Genomic DNA, 20606 nt, shown 5'->3' with positions numbered 1-20606 from the left:
CATACATACATACATACATACACACACATACATACACACATACACACACATACACACACATACATACATACGTACATACATGCTTACTCACACAATAAATATGTTTAAGGAAAAAGTCTGAAAGATCCTTTTCTATTAGGCTAACTTTAGAACTTGGCAGAAATGAGAGGGAAAAGATTTATCTTTGCTTTGAAGCTCAGAGGATTCTGGTCCTTCATGGTGTGAAACACTCAGTAGAGCGCCCATTATGGCAGTGGAAGTGTATGGTGGCCAGGAAAGACACACCAGGGATCAGGAACCAGGGATCAGGTATCACTTTCAAAGGTCTGCCTCTATTGACCTACTTCCTGCCACTAGGGCTCACTTCCTAAGGTTCCACAATTTTCCAAAATATTATCCCCAGTAGAAGAATAACTACTCACCATCAATACCCATGGGTATTGCAGATGGAAAAAACCACAGCAATTGCTAAAAGTAACTCTCCAATCACTACCATGGTTTCTGATGCTTCTGCCTTCTACGAAGTTAGATTGGGTTACAAAGTTCAGTGATAGGGGATTCTATTCAGTTTGATATCCTATGAGATGTTGAAGTGGACTAAGTCTTCCTTTCAGCCTTATGTGATGGGACAAGGGCACTGCTAGATTGTACATTTGTCATGTGCAAGAATGTGCTTGCTGAATGCCACCAGATGATGAAACCATTGTAATTGTATCTTGATTTACGGTTCTCTTCATCTCTGTCTAGCTCCTAAAGCTTGGTGCTATCATATTACGCATGCCTTTAAAATACTTAGGAAATTGCTGGCAAGTTAGCAAGATAAGTAAAGGCACTGGAAAAGCTCATAAGTCCGATAAGCCAAGTTCAATCTCTGGAACCCGTATGATGGAAGGAGAGAACAGTTTTCCTATAGGTGTTCCCTAACCTCAACACACCCCCTAAAGTAAATAAAAAAATAAATAAATGCAGTAAACCACATAATATAATATGACTTATGGCTCCACCACACGTTTGTCTTATATTTTGCTTTTCTCTGACAGCTTTAATTTTGAGAGGAGTTAGGAAGTTATCTTTTCCAAAGAAACTTCCAAATTGTTAAATTTACTTAAACTTAGAAATTTAAGTCGATATGCCTAGGGCTTCAGATACTGTTACGTAGAATGTTACTTAGAATGCTGGGAGCAGCTCGATTGGGGAGTATTTGGGAGCAGCAGGGAAGCCCAGGTGTGAACTTCTAGAGATGGCGGAACCCACTAAGTGAATAGAAACCCACAAGATACTTTAAAGTTCTGAATGGAACTGGCACAATTTCATTTCCATCTAATTTGCCTGTTGGCTGCATCAAGCTACATGTTCTGTGCTCTTCAGGTCACAGAGGTAGTGTGAATCTTACGAGATATAGAAAGAACCTGGGTAAATGGTGCTGTTTGCTGCAAAGACTATCTGCTGTGCGCATTAACTTCCTCAGTCTTCCATGTAAACCCCGTGGTGCTGTTTTCTTGCAAAGTGTTTGCCCAGTCTGCTGTTATAGCGTGTTTATTTAGAGCTCAGTTCTTCATTACATGTCAGAACACTGCTTACTTTATGCTGAACAATTTAGGGAAATGAAAACTTTAATTCTAGGATGTTTTATCCCTTTGCAAAGAGGTTAATCAGAAGGCTTGATGTTTTTGATCATACTTTGGTAGATAATCTAGACCTATAATTTAGAAATAGAGAAATACAGTTATTTCAGATACACTGAAGACAAATACAGATCCTGCAATCAAGAGGCCACAAACTTAGGCCTTTACAAATTACTGCACCAAGGTGACAAACAACTGACAATGTAAGTAGCAGTCCATGGCCAGATCTAGTAGAATATACCAATAATTCCAGGATTTGTTAGGGAGACACAAGAGACCCAAGGCCAGCCTTGGATACACAGCAAGTATGGGGCTAGTGTGAATTACATGAAATCTTGTCTCAAAACAAAAGCAAAAACAAAAACAAACCCCCCAAAATAATAAAAAAAAAACCCCTAACAACAGTAACAGCAGTAACAAAAACTAAAGCAACACTCCAGAATTCATAATTATACCCAGAAAAAGGGCAATTTTCCTGTTGGTAAGTTGTGTGAGTTATGACATTAACCATGGAGTATATTTCTTTGTTAAAGAGGACAAGGCCTGCATGTGCCCGATTTTACATTTCTAATGAAAACTTTGTGAAACGAGAAACAAAAATTCTGTGATCATTTGTTTTGTGGCAGGAGTATTTCAGATGTCACCAATCTACCGTCTATCAAAATCTATGTTTCATCTATCACATGTCCACATTATCCATTATCTACCAATAATCCACTCATCACTGATCTGTATCTATGCATATCTTCATGTAAATGTTTATATTCATATGTATGTACATACCCTATTCTATGGGAAATGAGAGCAGTTCAGAACACTGTACGAAAGGGCAAATGCAAACGATTAGAGCACTCAGCAAGAGCTGATTCATGATGAACCTTGACTTTACAGCACACAAGACAAAAGAACGGAATGGAGGAAACCCAGGCATCTGCTCAATATGAACAGCTCACTTAAAGACAGCATTTTCTACAAAAGTATGTGTGTTAGAGTGCACAGCCTCCAAACACTAAGTAAGTGGATTGTCTCCTGCAGTTCTTGATCACTATTCAAAGCCCTGCACACCCTAAGCAGATGCTCTGCCCCTTGTCTTCGTCTCCAGGCCCAGAGAACGTATAAGCACCATGTGCAAATCACCTTCAGAATTGTTTACTGGGGTTGCCTTGAGTTCTTGAGAGGGGGGTCGACACAGGATTTGAACATCGTTTCTTCCAGATGTGTAGTTCTACCAGAGGCACAGGCATTTATTTAGAAGCCTATAGGGAGAGAATTTGTGCTTCTTTCTTATGATTTTGTCCTGGCATGTAATGGGGTTGATGGCTAACGGGTTTTATTCCTTCTCCCCTTAAGGGGAAATGAGGAAGTAATTCTAGTCCCTGTGACTCATGCTGAAGTGGCAGAGAAATAATTAACATAATTGTTGAACCTTGTACACTGAGTGGACAAAGTATTCATACAAGGAATGCTTTGCTCTCCATTTCCCACTTCTTGGACACTTTACATCTCCATAGTTTTACCTGGGGAAAAGCCCATGGCCTGTTGTGTGTAGTCTTCTTAAGGAGATCATGCACACTACGGAAATTCCTGAGTGCTGAAAGGCACCTCTTATTTTACTTTACTATGTCTCAGCGAGCAATGTACAGGAAGCATTCCAGATGGAGGGCACGCATTAGCTCTTGCTCCATAACCTCACCTGCATCCTCATAGAGAGTCACCAGATGTTTTAGATCAGGGGATCTGGGGGAGGTAAGAATCTGCCAGGTTACACCAGCGCACTGTAGTAGGGAAACACACAAGTCAAACCACTAAAAATGAGTATCGTGATGCTCACTGCCTCCAGTTTAATGATCTCTGTATGCTTGGGAGAGCTTTCGTGCAGGTTGCAACAGCTTCCTATCATTCTCCAAGCTCTCTATCCTGCAAAGAACTGAGGATGCATTCAGACTTGTCTGTGTGAATGGTTCCAGAGTCAAGGCTGTGGATACCATGATGCCTCTGTGTGAATGCTGGAGGTCCCAGCTTAGAGTTTTAAGGCTTAGAGTTCAGCCTTTTCATCCCATCTTCTTTCTCCCACATAATTACTTGAGCCCAGTATTTCAGAGAAATATAACTTCCATATAAACAAACCCGTTTAGTATTTCTATTCATTTCACATGTCTTTCGGCATTCTGAACATGGTATATTAAACAGAGGGACATAGGTGAGACCATATGTTTTATACACTGCAGCAGAGAACTTAAATCTTGCTACTTTGCTGAGAGTATCAGACAGTCAGAAGGAAAAGACACGAGCTGTACAGGAGATTTGGCAATTTCAGCAGAGCTTAGCCCAAGATGGAGTGGCTTCAGCCCATCTGAGGAAAGATACCAGCAGAGGTGACATTAGTGATGTGGCACATTTATCTGGCTTGCCAGAGAATGGAGGGCTCGATAACATTGTTGACATTACTCTCTCAGAACCAGGCCTGAAAGAAATGGATCCAAGAGCATCCCTCGTTTATTAATGTACCTGTGGGAAATCTGGAGGAGCATGTGTGCTTGGGAAAATTATTCTTTTTGGTGCAGATTTTGTGGGACAGGGCCTCAGGTAACATAGGCTTGCCTTGAACTCATACAGCTGAAGATAACTTTGACCTCCTGCTTGTTCGCACTCAGCCCCAAACAAGTGCTAGGATTAGAAGTTCCCTAACATCTGGCTTTAGGAAGCGCTCTCTGAGGGGAATTTGAATGGAATTCAATACTAAATGAGGAAAGAGCTAGACAATGCTTCTGTATCGCTGTCATTGTCATTCCTGTGGAAGTGCAGATGCTGAAGCTCTTAGCTGGCATTTTGCGTATGTCCATTCCTGACCCTTTAAAATCTATTATGCCTAGTATATTCTTAAAACAAACTATGTATGTTTTATAATCTTAGCTAGCTTTCTTGTTTTTTACAATACAGGGGAGCCTTCTGTTTCCTGTTTTGATAAAGCTCTTGTGGTCCTAATTTGTGACTCTTTCAACTCTGTATGTGCGACCGAAGGGAACGACAGGAATACATATGCATGCAAAAGGCAAGCAAGCGATGGATGGAAGCAGAATCTAGCAAACACACAGACATTTCAAGTTATGTCATACTTAATAGGAAACCTTACAGAGACTATTTTTTAAACATTGTGCTTTCAGTTCCACCTATGGTACATAGCACATAATAGAAACATTGGCCTTAATGAATACACAGTTACAACAACATGACTGTATCTGTATGTTTGTGTGTGTGTGTGTGTCTGTGTTTGTGGTAAGTATATTCTATATGTAGATTATTTTGTATGTGTCTGTGTAGGGGTGTGTGTGTGTGTGCGTGTGTGTGTGTGTGTGTGTGTGTGTGTGTTGTACATTGGAGTTCTGTCACTTCAGATCAGTGTTCCAAGGGCACACCATCACTGAGTCCTATGGAAAGAGCCTCCTTAGTTTTAGAAGGAATTGCCAAGCTATTTTCCACAGTATTTTGACATTTGTCATTTGTACCAGTAATATACAAATGATGAGACTTTTCTGCAACATTTCTGTGTTTGTTACTTGATCACCTTTAATTAGACTTTATTTTCTTATTGTTGCATTCTGAGAATTTTCCTGTTAGAGATTCTCGATAGAATAACTTTATCAGGTTTTGTTTATAGATATCTCTCCCAGTGCATAGCTCTTGCTTCTCTTATATCTTGTACAGAATGAAGTTTTTTGTTTTCTTGTTTTTGTTTTTGTTTTTGTTTTTTGGTGAAATCCAGTTTCTCGGTATGTAGTGTCCCCTATATTAATTTAACTCTAAGCAGCTGAGAATTTATTGTGTTTTAATTTTCTTTGTGTCTCTGAGTGTCTATCTCTCTCCTCCCCTCTCTTTTGAGACAGAGTCACATTATATAGCCTTGTCTAGCCTGGAACTTGATTGTAGAACAGGCTAGCCTTACATTTACAGGATCCACCCACTTCTGCTTCTGGAGTTCTGCGTTAAAGGCATGCACCACCGTACACAGTCTGAAATATTCAAAACTTAAAAACACAGTGCTTTGTATTAGGATTATTATATTGAAATGGGAAGAAAAGAGTCACAGTGATATCTATTTATTTTTCCTCCATCTCCCAGCTTCAGAGTATTTTAGTATGGGCTATCTCTACTGTCTGGCATCTTCTAAGATACACATGACTGATCCCTTGATGATTATCCCTACTTGGTACAGTTGGGTTCTTGGAATTATACAAAGCAGAACATTGTAGCAATCATTCCAAACCATGAAAAACTATTATAACAGCCCTCTCCATCTGAAATTGTGCCAGTTTCTCTAGTTAATCACTGACTCATGTCTCAAGTTGCTGCAGAAAATGGTTTGTTTTTAACTGGTTAATTATTCATAAGACTGCTTGAGTAGAAGCATGGTTATGATTAAGATTGACTTTATTTTGATTTATGTCTACCTATGTGTGCCTGTGTATGGGTTTGTGAGCATGCATGAAGTGCTCACATAGGCCAGAAGAGGGCATCAGATCACCATAGAGCTGGAGTTACAGGTGGTTTGGTGTAGCTGAACATTGGTACTGGGAACCGAGCTTGCTTCTCTGTCAGAATTGCAAACACTTTAACACTGAGCTATCTTGCCAGCACTTAGAAGCCCACTTTTAAATAGCTTACTATTTAACATTCTTTAAAGGAGAGAGGTGAAAGTTTGATAATACCGGAACTTCATCTCTTATGTGGTTACATCTCTCTGACAAATATGTACAGTCATCGACTTTTACTTATTCTACTTCTGAATTAAATCTCTCAGTGATAAAGGGCACATTTTGAAAATCAAATAACTAAAACCACAATTATCCAGAGGAGACACTAATATTTATTTTTTACCTCTGTAAATAACATGTATCTACAAATTAAAGGAAAGTACTGTTCTCTGTAACTTCATGTAGGCATTGAGATATCCTGGGTCACTTGAATCCACTTCCCACCATTTTCTTAGTCTTTTTCCTCCCTCTGGTTCCATAACATGTTTTACTTTCTGCCATGTTGGAGACCTCATGCATGCATGCATGCATGCATTTTACCACTGAACTACATTCCTAGCCTGATCGCATTGCTTGGTATCAGTTCTTTCTTTTCCCCACAATATCCAAAGCTTTTTATTAACAGTAAGATACAGGGTTAATTTTTGAAGTCTTTGTTGGCCCTTCAGCCTCTGGCATGCTCAAATATCTGGCCCTTGGAATGGATACAGGATTTGATATGACTGTGTGGGGTTCCTGGGGCCAATGTCAGTTATTTCTTTCTCCTTCAGCGTTAGTCTTCTTTTCAAGTTCTTACAGGCATGAAGAAGCAGTGCAGTTACAAAGGATGGTGCAGCAAGACCTGGAGGGGCTGATAACCCGGAGCCAGATGGTAGTGAGATTATAATGGATGTGAGGAAGGCAGATAAGGACCTCTGACACCATACCACCCTTCTGGATCACAGACACAAAGTGATGGATTTGAGGAGAGCAACATGGACTTTTCACACCAGATTGGGGACATGAAAGCAGATTCTTAGCAAATCTCTGTGTCCTAAGGAAAAAAACAGAATGGATGTTCCTCTAAAAAAATAAAAACTAGAAATACCAAATGACTTACTACCATGACCCCTGTTGTGCAGTCATTTCCTCAAATACAGAATATCTCATTTTGGAGGGAAGTTCCTTAAGACACAGTAAACACCTCAAAGGTTTCAGGAGGTCTCTGAAACCACTGGGCCTTTCCTTCTTGAAGATCGTGCTAGCAGCAAGGATATGCTTACATGCATAGAGTATACCACGTGCTGGTGTGAGAGCACAATACCTGCAGACATCAGAGGCCTAATATTCCTGGAGATGGAGTTATAGTTGATTGTGCAGGCTGGAAACCAAATTTTGGTCTCTGAAAGAACATTCATGATATAACAGTTTTTCTACCAACCCTCATTTTGAGTCAGGGTTTCAGTATGTAGCCAAGGTTTGCCCGGAGCTCACAATCTTCCTGCATTGGACTCCTAAGTGCTGGGATTATAGGCATGCACCACCATGCTCTCGGGTCAGTAGATTTTTGATAAAGTCATTCTTTTGAATTTATCTTTTATTTATTGCAAGAGACTTTTCTTTTCTTTCTTTTTTTTTTGTTAATTAACCTTTTTATTGTTTTTTTTTTTTTAAATTGAAGGTCCCTTACTGGTCCTGCTTCCATGAGTGGCCAAGATCAAGGGAAACGGGAGGGCAATCAGCTGGTGCGGGAGGGTCATTTTCACAGTTCATTTACACACAGAACTAAACAGACAAGCACAGAGTCACTATTGTGGTTAGAAGTTGGCAGCATAGGATGGGACAGATGAGGAGTAGAGGTGTCGTTAAAAAAAATACAGGCTCCCCCCAAACTGAGTGCCTAGGACAGGACTTGGTCTGCTTCAACCCAAGAGGAATCAGAAGGTCAAAAGCAGTTTGGGAAGGCCAGAACCATCAGGGATGGAGGGAAAAGGACGGTCGAGGGGGTGGGAGGGATGTTTGGCAACTGGGGTGAAGGGATAACCCTACCCCTGCTGGAATCCCCTCAGCCCCTCCGGTCTGGCAGGAAAAGGGCAGCCTGCAACACCCAAGAGCAGGTCTGGGGCTGCTAGATGCTCCAGGCAGGGGACTGGAGGTGGCTCACTAAGGCTTGCCTTCCAGGGAAATGACAGCGCTGCCACCTAGTTTCTCAGGGTGCAGCGGTCCTTGACCTCCTCGTAGCAGTTAGCTTGTAATTTGTGCTTGATTCCTGTCAGTTTCTTCTTGATGGCATCCTTGGAGCTGGCATAGATAATTTTGCTCTTAAGGGGTGCACTCGGTCCTCTTTCTTGCTCTCCTTGGTCTTATAGGTTGCGTCATAGAGAGCATAGCGGCAGTCCTTGTCTGGCAGCATCTTGACAAAAGAGGTGTAGGGGTCGTCCACAGTCTGCCCCACATCTCCTACCAGAATCTCCGTGCTCTCCTCCTCACTCTGGCAAAAGAGCAGTGCCTTCTTGCGTTTCTTCACATCTTCTGGCGTTGAAGACTTTCGAACTTTCATGTCATTGAACACCTTGATGACTCCATCAGAGAGAGCCACACCAGAGGCCATGTTTCCGGAAACGAAAGGGAGACAGAAAAGAGCTACAGAAGAACAGAGCCGCCGCAGCTGCTGCTGGGATCCGACTGAACCGCAAGAGACTTTTTACTTCATATCTTTGTATAGTTTTTCTCAATCCACTCTGCTTTTGTCTTTTTTTGTCAGCGTGCCTCTGACAGCCTCTTGCTTCCTGTCTGTCTTCATCCTCCTTGTTCTGGCCTCAGGGCTTTTCACTACCACCAGGCTCCTTCTGCTCTACCCACTCTCATGCGCATTCCTTTCATTTTCCCCTCTCACTTCTTACCCTTGCTGTTTGTAGTCCTAGCCATTTGTCCTTTACTCTTTCCCCCAAGCAGGCTTGGAGTCACCAGGTCTAGACAGCGAACACTGATTGTTAACTTCTCTAGTGTTTCTTTGTCAGGTCTTTTCAGGCTTGTGCTATTTCCAAGTGGATCTAAGTTGGGAAATGAATGGTAGGAACTTCTTTAACAAAATGAAAATACTGTTTTTCAAAGGCATTAGGGTGAGGCATCAGGTTCCTGGTGGCAGATATCTTCTTACGCACTCTACGGACCTTAGAATAAAGCTGGCCACACCTGAGAGTTTCCTGCTTCAGTTCAGAACCAAGGTGCTCAGTTTAATTTCCATGGAACCCACTCTTTCAGAGTCAAAGAGTCGGTGAACCTAGAACTCATGGAGAGTAGTCTGACTATCACTCAAAAGCTGGCATGGGAGACAGCTAGGCTGAGAGTGTGAACATCAGGACCGACTCTGCTTCTGTTCGTTGTTCTCTGGTATTCAGTTGTGAAGAGGCAGAGCTCTTGCCATACATGATGCACCAACTCTGTTCTACATTATTCTGCGTGGGTTCCACAGGCCTGTGAAAAATGGGTGTCTGTGAAAAGGCTTCTTTAGTTCCTCTAAGGACCAACTCAGATACTCTGGATCTTTGAGAAGCAGATTTCTCCTATTCCAAAAAAGCAACTATCATCCTGACATCAAGTTTTACCATGGTGGTTTACATGTATGGCTAGTAGTGGTAAGTATAAAAGGGTTCCATTGAGTCCTTTTTCTTTGGGAACAAAGACAAATCTTAGCTAGTCAAAGAAACTGAACTTGGAAGGAAGTTTATTTGAAGAGAGCTGTTTTCCAGTTATTAAAAATGTTTGGCCATGTATCCACCTTTATTAATATTTTTTATTTTGTTTTATGGCTTCAAGTGCAACCTTGTGTCTTGTCATTTTAACATGAAGTTACACATGTATGTGTACCTGTACCTGCACACATGCACATACATACACACACACACATACACACACTCACACACACCCTACACACATGTGTTCATACATGCACCATGGGCATATGTGTGTACGCAAATGTATATGTGAATACTCAGCAACTCTGGGATGCCAGAAGAGGACACCGATCCCCTGGAGCTGGAGTGACACACAGCTGTGACTCACTCAGTATGAGTGTGCTTAGGAATTGAACTGAGAGCAAGAACAGCAGCTACCTTTAACCACTGAGCTATTGCTCTAGGCTATTATTAATGGCTTTGCTTTTACATAAATATAAGAGACATTGGTTTATAAGCCATTCATGAAACATTTCATTTCAATTGTAACTGAATGCAGGTAGAACTTTCAGATAAGTTATAAGGGGTTTCTTATAACCAGTTGAAAGAGTTTCCCCCTGAGCTAAGCAGTTCTCCTCTCCTCTCACCCCATCAAGAACCTTAGGTAGCACAAGAGGATGACTGACCTTGCATTTCCAATCCTCATGATTCCACCCCCAATAAACTTGCACAAACACATCAATTCATTAATCACTACTCTCGCTTTGACATTCATTTAATTGGAAAAAAACCCCTGGTGATTCAACAGGTAAACACAGATGCTTTCCTTTAGACTCTGAGGCCTTTTTATTCCTTTATATTCTCCATTTTTTTATCCTGCCAGTAGAGCATCACTCATGGTGTTTATTATTTGAGGGCTCCCTTTCTTATTCTCTTCTACCTTGCCTTTTGCAACCCTTAGTTTTCCTTGAGTATTTTAGGTACTCTGAGAATGAATGAAAGCTTACCTTATCACATCCCTGATTGCTTACAGTCTATATGTATATGCAAATGAAATCCAGCTTGAGATTGCATTGGATGATAAGAATCACATTAATGCTTGGAAATTATTAACAAGGACCATACTGGGGTCAAAGACCATGGGAAAAAGTGTCTATGTACTGTGGCCTCCAAAGTTACAGAGTAATCAGATTATGCACCACATACTGGTTGAAGCTATGGGGTCTCTCCTATCATCATAAACCAGTGAGCTGATGTTGTAATCTTCCCACAAATTGTATGTTCATCCTGAGATCATTTCCAAGAAACCTAATCGTATTTTGCTACCTAAATGTTTTTAAATTAGAAATCTTGGACTTCTATATGAAATGTGGCAGGCCATTTGTAGCATATTCATTAACTACCAACCAGTTCATTCCGGTGTGGTATTCTGTAATGGCCAGAGGTCGAAAGTGTGGACATCTCTGATCAGCAAAGCAGTGTGATATAGGATCTTCTCAGTGGTATACCCGCTCTCATAGCAGTAAGTCTTTCTGGGACCAGCATCTCTGCTAGATTGTAGAAACCATTCTTCTGGTTCCTGGAGCAGAAAGAGATAATCAAAGTCAGTTATTTTGTATGGGCTTTCAGGAGTACATGACAATGACTGAAGATACTCTCACAGTTATAGCTGTGAATAGGTAGTGACCACCTTCGAGGCAGTTGAGTCTAAGGATACAGCTGCCGATGGGTGAGTTTCCCAACCTGCTCCCCAAACAACCAACGTGTCAATAGTGTTGCAAATGAGAAAGATGGAAATAATAGTTCATGAACATTTCTTAGAAGGCTCTAAGATTAAAAAATAATTCTCAGGAGCAGCTTGGAACGGGATTCTTCAGGTCTCCATTTGCGCCCAGAGCTAAGGCTGTCCCATACCCCTTAGTATCCAGATCCTGCCTGGAAAGAACTGGTCTCCCAGGAGTGCTCTCACTCCTAAGCCCAAAGGTGAGACCATTACTTTCACTGCAATAACTGTCCAAAGAGGAATCTGCCACGAGTGCACAGGGCACAGGAACCACAGATCAGCCTAGGACAGGATCCTTCACAGAACTTACGGTAGTCTCTATATAATGAGGGAATGTGTTGATGACTTACAGTCTGTAGTCCAACTCCCCAAAAATTATCAGCAGCACCTGTGAATAGAAGTCCAAGGATCTAGCAGTTGCTCAGTCCCACAAGGAAGGCAGGCAAAGAAGAGAGAGAATCTTCCAATGTTCTTATGTAGGTCTCTAGCAGAAGATATGTCCCAGATTAAAGGTGTGTACCACCACGTCTGGGTCTGGGACTTGTTTTGATCCAGATGACCTTGAACTCAGAGATCTCGATGCCTTAGTCTACTGGGATTCATAGTCACTATGCCTTAAGAGCTCCAAGATTCAAGTGAGAAACTTGTATCTCCTGGCCTCAAGATCGGATTCACAGGTGAGACTTCCAATTCTGGATTGTGGTTCATTCCAGATATAGTCAAGTTGACAACCAGGAATAGACACTATGCTTCTCATCTACATCTGTGCCCAGGGCTAAGGCTGTCCTATAGCCTTCCAAAACCAAATCCTGCCCAGAAAGATCTAGACTCTCAGGAGTGCTCTCACTCTTATGTCCACGGGTGAGAACCCATTTTCACTCTAATAACTGTCCAGGGAGGGACCTGCCAGGAGTGCACAGGGCAGAGGAACCACAGAGCAGCCTGGGACAGGATCCTTCAGGTCTCCATTTGTACCAAGAGCAGAGGGTGTCCCGCAGCCCTCTGGACCCAAATCCCGCCCAGAAAGAGCAGGTCTCCTAGGACTGCTCTCACTCCTAAGATCACAGGCTCACAGGCCCACAGGAGGGACAAGCTACAGTCAGAGACAGCAAGACCAACTAACACCAGAGATAACAGCCTGGGGAGAGGCAAGCACAACAAGATAAACAACAGAAACCAAGTGTGCTTGGCATCATCAGAACCCAGTACTCCCACTGCAACAAGTTCTGGATATGCCAAAACACGAGAAAGGTAAGAATTGTATTTAAAATCACATCTCATGAATATGATAGAGGAATTTAAGAAGGACATGAATTACTCTCTTAAAAAATACAGGAGAACACAGGTAAACAAGTAGAAGCTCTTAAAAAAGAAACATAAAAGTCTTAAAGAATTACAGAAAAACAACACCAAACAGGTGAAGGAATTAAATAAGACCACCCAGGATCAAAAAATGGAATAAAAAACAATAAAGAAATCACAAAGGGAGACAACTCTGGAGATAGACAACTAGGGAAAGAGATCAGGAGTCATAGATGTTAGCATCACCAACAGAATACAGGAGATAGAAGAGAGAATCACCATAGAAAACATTGACAAAATAGTCAAAGACAATGCAAAATGCAAAAGGCTCCCAATTGAAAAAATCCAGGAAGTCTAGGACACAATTAGAAGACCAAACCTAGAGATAATAGGTATAAAAGAGAGTGAAGATTCCCCATTTAAAAGGCCAGTAAATGTTTTCAACAAAATTATAGAAGAAAATTTCCCTACCCTAAAGAGATACCCATAAACATGCAAGAAGCCTACAGAACTCCAAATAGACTGAATAGAAAAGAAATTCTTCTTGTCACATAATAGTCAGAACACCAATGCACAAAACCAAGAAAGAATATTAAAAGCAGTAAGGGAAACAGGTCAAGTACTATATAAAGGCAAACTTAAGACAATCACACCATTCTCAACAGAGACTGAAAGCTTGAAGACCCTGGGCAGCTGTCATATAGACCTAAGAGAACACAAATACCCACCCAGGCTACTATATCCAGCAAAACTCTCAATTACCATAGATGGAGAAACCAAAACATTCCATGACAAAACCAAATTTCCACAACATCTTTCCACAAATCCAGTCTTAACACAGGATAATAGGTAGAAAACTCCAACACAAGGAGGGAATTGTACCATAGAAAAAAGCAAGAAATTAATCTTCTTTCAACAAACCCATAAGAAGATAGCCACACACATATAACTCCACCTCTATCAGCAAAAATAATAGTAAGCAACAATCATTATTTCTTAATACCTCTTTACATCAACAAACTCAATTCACCAATGAAGAAACATAGACTAACAGACTGGGTACGTAATAGGACCCAGCATTTTGCTGCATACAGAAATGCAACTTAGTGACAAAGACAGATACTATCTCAGAGCAAAATGCTGGAAAAAAATTTCCAAGCAAAGGGTCCCAAGAAACAAACTGGAGTAGCCATTATAATATCAAATAAAATCGATTTTTAACCAAAAGGTATCAAAAAAAGATAAGGAAGAACACTTCATACTCATCAAAGGAAAAATCTACCAAAATGAACTCTCAATTCTGAACATCTATGCTCCAAGTACAAGGATACCAACTTTCATAACAGAAACTTTACTAAAGGTCAAAGCACACATTGTACCTCACACAATAATAGTGGTAGACTTCAACACCCCAATGTCATCAATGGACAGATCATGGAAACAAAAACTAAACAGAGACACAATGAAACTAAGCGAAGTTATGAACCAAATGAATTTAACAGATAACTATAGAACATTTTATCCTAAAACAAAAGAATATACCTTATCAGCACCACATGGTACCTTTTCAAGAATTAACCATATAATCAGTCACAAAACAGGCCTCAACAGATACAAGAAGATTGAAATAATCCCATGCATCCTATCAGATCACCCGGGACTAAGGTTGGTCATTAATAACAACAAAAACAACAAAAAGTCCACAGATACATGGAAGTTGAACAACACTCTACTCAATAATAACTTGGTCAAGGAAGAAATAGAGAAATTAAAAACTTAGAATTTAATGAAAATGAATGCACAATATACCAAAACTTATGGGACACAATGAAAGCAGTGCTAAGAGGAAAACACAAAGCTTTGAGGCCCTCCAAAAGAAAGTGGAGAGAGCATAACTATGAGCTTGACAGCACACCTGAAAGCTCTAGAACAAAAAGAAGCAACTACACACAAGAGGAGTAGACAGCAGGACATAAGGAAACTCAGAGCTGAAATGAACCAAGTAGAAACAAGACGTATAACAAGAATCAACAAAACCAGGAACTGGTTCTTTGAGAAAAATCAAGAAGACAGATAAGCCCTTAGCCAGACTATCCAGAGGGCACAGAGACAGTATACAAATGAATAAAATCAGAGATAAGAAGGGAGACATAACAACGGCAACTGAGAAAATTTAAAAACTCATCAGATTCTACTACAAAAGCCTATACTCAACCAAACTGGAAAATCTGGGGAAAAATGGACAATTTTCTAGACCGATGCTAGGTACCAAAGTTAAATCAGGATCAGACAATCCATCTAAACAGTTCTGTAACCTCCAAAGAAATAGAAAAAGTCATTAAGAGTCTCCAACCCAAAAAAAGCCCAGGACCATATGGATTAAGTGCAAAATTCTACCAGACCTTCACAGAAGACCTAATACTAATACTGTTCAAACTATTCCACAAAATAGAAACACTAGGAACCTTACCCAATTTGTTCTTTGAAACCGCAATTAAGCTTACACCTAAACCAACAAAGAACTACAAAGAAAGTGAACTTCAGATCAATTTCCTGCATGAATATTGATGCATAAATACTCAATAAAATTCTCGTAAACAGAATACAAGATCATCAAAACAATCATTCACCATGATCAAGTACACTCCATTCCAGGGATGCAGGAATGCTTCAATATAAAGAAATCCATCAAAGTAACCCACTATATAAACAAGCTCAAAGGAAAAAAACCATGATTATCTCATTAGATGCAGAGAAAGCATTTGAAAAACTTCAACACCCCTTGATGATAAAAGTCTTGGAAAGATCAGGAATTTAAGGCCCATACCTAAACATAGTAAAACCAGTATACAGCAAACCAGTAGACAACATCAAACTAAATGGAGAGAAACTTGAAGCAATCCCACTAAAATCAGGGACGAGACAAGGCTGCCCACTATCTCCCTACCTATACAAAACTTGAACTCCTAGACAGAGCAAAAAGAGATCAAATGGGTAGAAATTGGAAGGGAAAAATCAAAATATTACTATTTGAAGATGATATGATAGTATACTTAAGTGACCCCAAAAGTTCTACCAGAGAACTCCTAAACCTGATAAACAACTTCAGCAAAGTGAATGCATATAAAATTAACTCTAACCAATCAGTAGCCTTCCTCTACTCAAAGGATAAACAGGTTGAGAAAGAAATTAGGGAAATGACACCCTACAATAACAATAACATAACACCCTACAATAACAATAACAATAACATAACACCCTACAATAACAATAACAATAACAATAACATAACACCCTACAATAACAATAACATAACAAAATACCTCGGTGTGACTCTAACCAAGCAAGTGAAAGATATGTATTACAATAACTTCAAGTCTTTGAAAAAAGAAATTGAAGAAGATCTCAGAAGATGGAAAGATCTCTCATGCTCATGGATTGGCAGAATTAATATAGTAAAAATGGCCGAAAGCAATCTTAAGATTTGGGGTTGGGGATTTAGCTTAATGTACTTGCCTAGCAAGTACAAGGCCATAGGTTCAATTCTCAGCTCTGAAAAAAAAAAAGACAAAGTAGCAATCTTCAGATTCAGTGCAACCCCCATAAATTTCCAACCCAATTCTTCACAGAGTTAGAAAGAGCAATTTGCAAATTCATTTGGAATAACAAAAACCCAGCATATAAAAAACTGTTCTCAACTATAAAATAACTTCTGGGGGAATCACCATCCATGACCTCAAGCTGTATTACAGAGCACTCATGATAAAAATTGCATGATATTGGTACAGAGACAGGTAGGTACATCAATGGAATAAAATAGAAGACCCAGAAATGAACCCACACTCCTATGGTCACTTGATCTTTGACAAATTAGCTAAAACCATCCAGTGGACAGAGACAGCATTTTCAATGAATCATGCTGGTTCAACTGGTGGCTGTCATGGAGAAGAATGTGAATTGATCCATTCTTATCTCCTTGTACAAAGTTCAAGTCCAAGTGAATCAAGGACTTCCACATAAAACCAGATACACTGAAACTAATAGAAGAGAAAGTGTGAAAAAGCCTCAAACACGTGGGCACAGGGGAAAATTTCCTGAACAAAACACCAATGGCTTATGCTCTAAGATCAAGAATTGACAAATGGGACCTCATAAATTTGCAAAGCTTCTGTAAGGCAAAGGACACTGTCATTAGGACAAAACAGCAACCAAAAGATTGAGAAAAGATCTTAACAAATCCTCTCATAGAAGGCTAATATCTAATAAATACTAAGAACTCAATAAGTTAGCCTGTAGAGAACCAAATAAACCTATTAAAAATGGGATTCAGAGCTAAGCAAGGAATTTTCAATTGAGGAATATTGAATGGCCAAGAAACACATAAAGAAATGTTCAACATCCTTAGTCATTCAGGAAATGCAAATCAAAACAACCCTGAAATTCTACCTCATACCTGTCAGAATGGCCAAGATCAAATACTCAGGTGATAAGAGATGCTGGTGAGGATGTGGAGAAAGAAGAACACTCCTCCATTGTTGGTGGGATTTCAGCTGGGGCAACCACTTTATAAATCAGTCTGGAGGTTCCTCATAAAATTCGACATTACACTACCTGAGGACCCAGCTATACCTTTCCTGGGCATATACCTAAAAGATGTTCCAACATACAACAAAGACACATGCTCCACTATGTTCATAGCAGCTTTATTTATAAAAGCCAGAAGCTGGAGGGAACCCGGATATACTTCAACAGAGAAATGGATACAGAAAATGTGGTACATTTATACAATGGAGTAGTACTCAGCTCTGAAAAACTACTGCATTCAATTCTTAGGCAAATGGATGGAACTAGAAAATATCATCCTGAGTGAGGAAACCCAGTCACAATAGAATATTCATGGTATGCAATCACTGATAAGTGGATATCAGTCATCAATACCCAAGATACCGTTTACAGACCATATGAATCTCAAGAAGAAGGCAGACCAAAATAAGGATGCAACAGTCCTTCTGACACAGATGGGGATCCATACCACATGCAGTCACCAAACCCAATCACTACTGGGGATGCCAAGAGGTGCATACTGGTAGGAGCCTGATTTAGCTGTCTCCTCAGAGTCTCTGTCAGAGTTTCACAATATCAGAGGCAGATGCTCGCAGCCAACTCTTGTACTAAGAAAAGTGTCCTCAATGGAGGAGTTAGAGGAAGGACTGAAGAAACTGGGGCGGGGGGTTTGCAGTTCCATAGGAAGAACATCAATATCAACCAATCAGGTACCTCAGAGCTTCCAGGGACTCAACTATCAAACAAAGAATACACATGGAGCGACCCATGGCTCTAGCAGCATATGTAGCAGAGGATGGGCCTTGATGGCCTTCAATGGGAGGTAGGCCCTTGGTCTGTGAAGATGTGATGCCCAGTGTAGAGGAATGACAGGGCTAAGAAGCAGGAGGGAGTTGGTGGGTGGGTGGGGGAGCACCTTTAATGAGGCAGGGTATGGGATGGGGGATTTCTGGAGAGGAAATGGAGAAGGGGGATAACGTTTGAAATGTAAGTACACAAAATATCCGATAAAAATGCAAAAGAATTAATTCACTAGAGAGTATTTCACTCCTTTTTTTAAAGCCTCACTTCATGTTAGGAGATAATAAATATTAACTTAAGATTCACTTCATATTAGTATCTAGAAGCACACTGTCTGATAGTGTAGCAATTAGTCACAGGGAATACTAGTCTGTATCAAAGTATAAAACATATATTTGATTTCTTAGTACAAAAGGAAATATAAAATATAGAACTATTTAAAAATACTAGTTATTACATAATAAATTAAAAACTGAGATTATTCTTTGTTAAAATGATAGTTTTGAAATATTAAAATAAATTAGATTATTAAAATTAATTCCATTTATTTATTTTTACTGTTTTTTGATATGGTTACTAGAAAAATTTAAATTATATATATAACATTGGCTTTTTTTGTTTTATTTTGTTTTAATGTTACTTAATCATTTTTTTAAAATTTATTTAATACTTAATAATAATTCTTTGGTTTCCGGGCAAACATCCCCCTCCCCCCTCCCCTTCCTTATGGGTGTTCCCCTCCCAGCCCTCCCCCCATTGCCGCCCTCCCCCCAACAGTCTAGTTCACTGGGGGTTCAGTCTTAGCAGGACCCAGGGCTTCCCCTTCCACTGGTGCTCTTACTAGGATATTCATTGCTACCTATGAGGTCAGAGTCCAGGGTCAGTCCATGTATAGTCTTTAGGTGGTGGCTTAGTCCCTGGAAGCTCTGGTTGCTTGGCATTGTTGTACATATGGGGTCGCGAGCCCCTTCAAGCTCTTCCAGTTCTTTCTCTGATTCCTTCAACGGGGGTCCTATTCTCAGTTCAGTGGTTTGCTGCTGGCATTCGCCTCTGTATTTGCTGTATTCTGGCTGTGTCTCTCAGGAGTGATCTACATCCGGCTCCTGTAGGGCTGCACTTCTTTGCTTCATCCATCTTGTCTAATTGGGTGGCTGTATATGTATGGGCCACATGTGGGGCAGGCTCTGAATGGGTGTTCCTTCAGTCTCTGTTTTAATCTTTGCCTCTCTCTTCCCTGCCAAGGGTATTCTTGTTCCCCTTTTAGAGAAGGAGTGAAGCATTCACATTTTGATCATCCGTCTTGAGTTTCATTTGTTCTAGGAATATAGGGTAATTCAAGCATTTGGGCTAATAGCCACTTATCAGTGAGTGCATACCATGTATGTCTTTCTGTGATTGGGTTAGCTCACTCAGGATGATATTTTCCAGTTCCAACCATTTGCCTACGAATTTCATAAACTCGTTGTTTTTGATAGCTGAGTAATATTCCATTCTGTAGATGTACCACATTTTCTGTATCCATTCCTCTGTTGAAGGGCATCTGGGTTCTTTCCAGCTTCTGGCTATTATAAATAAGGCTGCGAAGAACATAGTGGAGCACGTGTCTTTTTTATATGTTGGGGCATCTTTTGGGTATATGCCCAAGAGAGGTATAGCTGGATCCTCAGGTAGTGCAATGTCCAATTTTCTGAGGAACCTCCAGACTGATTTCCAGAATGGTTGTACCAGTCTGCAATCCCACCAACAATGGAGGAGTGTTCCTCTTTCTCCGCATCCTCGCCAGCATCTGCTGTCACCTGAGTTTTTGATCTTAGCCATTCTCACTGGTGTGAGGTGAAATCTCAGGGTTGTTTTGATTTGCATTTCCCTTATGACTAAAGATGTTGAACATTTCTTTAGGTGTTTCTCAGCCATTCGGCATTCCTCAGTTGTGAATTCGTTGTTTAGCTCTGAACCCCATTTTTTAATAGGGTTATTTGTCTCCCTGCGGTCTAACTTCTTGAGTTCTTTGTATATTTTGGATATAAGGCCTCTATCTGTTGTAGGATTGGTAAAGATCTTTTCCCAATCTTTTGGTTGCCGTTTTGTCCTAACCACAGTGTCCTTTGCCTTACAGAAGCTTTGCAGTTTTATGAGATCCCATTTGTCGATTCTTGATCTTAGAGCATAAGCCATTGGTGTTTTGTTCAGGAAATTATTTCCAGTGCCCATGTGTTCCAGATGCTTCCCTAGTTTTTCTTCTATTAGTTTGAGTGTACCAGGTTTGATGTGGAGGTCCTTGAACCACTTGGACTTAAGCTTTGTACAGGGTGATAAGCATGGATCGATCTGCATTCTTCTACAT

The 20606-nt window shown here is 40.4% G+C and overlaps 1 long non-coding RNA gene and 1 pseudogene across 1 annotated transcript in view; one reads left to right on the top strand and one right to left on the bottom strand.

Annotated features, from left to right (window-relative positions):
* LOC120094624 (uncharacterized) overlaps positions 1 to 7256 on the top strand; it is a 174043-nt gene extending 166787 nt beyond the window's left edge. Inside the window, exon 3 of the long non-coding RNA XR_015629323.1 lies at positions 6947 to 7256. This is a non-coding gene — a long non-coding RNA (uncharacterized LOC120094624). The remainder of the gene's footprint in view (positions 1 to 6946) is intronic.
* Positions 7257 to 7786: 530 nt separating this feature from the next.
* Positions 7787 to 8828, bottom strand: Cfl1-ps4 (cofilin 1, pseudogene 4; annotated as a pseudogene).
* Positions 8829 to 20606: the final 11778 nt, after the last annotated feature.

The sequence above is a fragment of the Rattus norvegicus genome, chromosome 9, assembly GCF_021556685.1.
Source record: "Rattus norvegicus strain SHRSP/BbbUtx chromosome 9, alternate assembly SHRSP_T2T, whole genome shotgun sequence".
Taxonomy (NCBI): Eukaryota; Metazoa; Chordata; class Mammalia; order Rodentia; family Muridae; genus Rattus; species Rattus norvegicus.
Note: the sequence above shows the minus strand (reverse complement) of the source record. Positions and strands in the feature narration are given on the sequence as shown.